This window comes from Tenrec ecaudatus, chromosome 13 (genome assembly GCF_050624435.1).
Source record: "Tenrec ecaudatus isolate mTenEca1 chromosome 13, mTenEca1.hap1, whole genome shotgun sequence".
NCBI lineage: Eukaryota > Metazoa > Chordata > Mammalia > Afrosoricida > Tenrecidae > Tenrec > Tenrec ecaudatus.
The window spans coordinates 32,729,404-32,731,524 of NC_134542.1; the positions used below are offsets into that span (position 1 = coordinate 32,729,404).

Here is a 2,121-nt window from a genome sequence, read left to right on the forward strand (position 1 = left end):
ACAAACTATGAAGAGTCTTGAGAAGAATGGGAATTCCAGAACACTTCATTTTGCTTATGAAGAATTTTTATATTGATCAAGAGGCAGTTATGGAAACAGAAAAGGTTTTTGTGTGTGTGTGGAAGAAAAACTTTAATTGCTGTTGCAAAAGAAAAACCTGTATGAAGTAGAAATTGGTTTCAGGAACATTCATTCAGAGAGAGTGTGTTCTAGAGACTGGAGGTAACTGGATGTACACTGCTGGCAGCAACCGAATAGAACAGACCCAGATGCCTGGCTGAGGCCAACACCTAATGAGGACGGAAGCCTTGTCTGTGGGGAATTTTGGGTGATACCTGGAGAAATATTATACTGTGCATAAGCCAAATTGAATTGTTTTCACAAGTGTTGTAAAGTTTCATATAGTAAAGGGTTTTTTTACATGCACTTCACTTTCACAGCAAGAGTGGCAGAGAATCCCTAAACACAGCATTCATGCCAGATATCTAACTCCTCGATATAATAATGCATACAATTCAAAATGATGACACTGTGATTACATCTAGGGCTTTCTGCACCTACAGGCGGTGGCCACGGAAAGCACGGCCCCGGGATCAGTGTCTGGAAAGCAGCCACCACCTTCCTCTATGTGTGTTTTCTTTTCATGTTTCTTAATCAGCTCTGCTGCTGTTGCTCCTTCTTAGCAAAACTGGTAAAAACAAAGTTGTAATCATTGAACATAGCACTCTGGCAATCAAGACGTTTAAAACCTTCAATCTTTTGGGGCGAAGAAAGCACTGTGCGACATTTAGAACTCTGGTTTACAAACAGGGTGGTCACAAATTTTCCTGGCTTGAAGACTTCCACAACTTTCCTGATCAGGTCGTCATAGGAGGTCTGACTTAAGTTTGTTTCAAAGCTAACATAAGAAAATTCTGGTTCTGGAGTGATGTGAATAGTCCAATAAGTTCCTTCCGATTTCATTCCATGCATTGAATACCCACAAGGATTGAACAGTGTAGCATCAATGACAGAACCTGGTATCAGGTCACGAATTCCACTCTCATGAGTGACATCCTTTGCAGTAACACCATCTTTCATGTAGAACTGGTCCATAACTGTTGGGTCAACCTCACTCATCAGAATTTCCAGGGTTTGATCTGGCTGGCTGATTACTCGACTCTCTGGGAAATCCAGAGTATATAAGTACCAACAGTCAAAATTCATACGTCCCATACAATACGCTGCTCCATTTGGGAAAATTGCATTAAGAAACTCCATTTCTTCCTGGAAATTCCGGTGTGGGTACCCTTGGTGAGAAGGCTTCATTACATTCTTACGAGAATAAAAGAAGCTTTGAATGGAGTCAAACCCACTGTAGTCCCTAGCAACCTTCACCAGGGGAACCAGTGCTTTCAGTGAGAGGGTGGTACCACATGTCTTCAAAATGAAACGCCTCTTGGAGATAAACATGCTACTCTCACTGAGTACATAAGCTTCCTGCTTGTCAGTTTCTGTCACACTTATGATTGAACATTGCACATCCTTCAAAAGTATGTCCCACTCGGATCTCGGGATGGTGCGAAGATCCCCAGATCCTTGGTTTGCATCGGGCTGCTGCCGGGAGAACCAAACCTCCAGCAGCTGCTCGGTGCCTTCCAGCAGCTTCTCGGTGCTTCCATCACCGCGAGACTAGCGCACAACCAACAACCACAGAAAATCAACTAAATTCAATCTCTTCTCCCGCCGCCGCTGCGGATTGTTCCAGCTGTGTTTTAAAGTTCAGACTCCTTTTTCCCCCTATAATTTTATATTAATGTTTTTTAAAAAAGGATTAATAAAATTTTCCCGGCTTTGTGTGTGTGTGTGTGTGTGTGTGTGTGTGTGTGTGTGTGTGTGAACGAAAGTTGAATGTGAGTCTGTTGGGAACAGAGGCAGATACAGTTCAGTCTCTTGCAGTCCGCTGTTTCCCCGTTACAGAGAGCAGAGCGAGCGCTAGCTAATGTCGCCGGCCATACCGTGTAAGCCAGAAACAGAAAAGTTTAAAATCAGGAAAGGTGTGTATCAGGGTTGTGTCCTCTCACCCTGCTTTTGCAATCTGTGTACTTAGCACATCACCAGAGAAACTGAATTACATGAAGA

The 2,121-nt window shown here is 43.1% G+C and overlaps 1 pseudogene; it reads right to left on the bottom strand.

Annotated features, from left to right (window-relative positions):
* Positions 1 to 648: 648 nt before the first annotated feature.
* LOC142424200 (S-adenosylmethionine decarboxylase proenzyme 1 pseudogene) lies at positions 649 to 1,611 on the bottom strand (annotated as a pseudogene).
* Between the last annotated feature and the right edge of the window lie 510 nt (positions 1,612 to 2,121).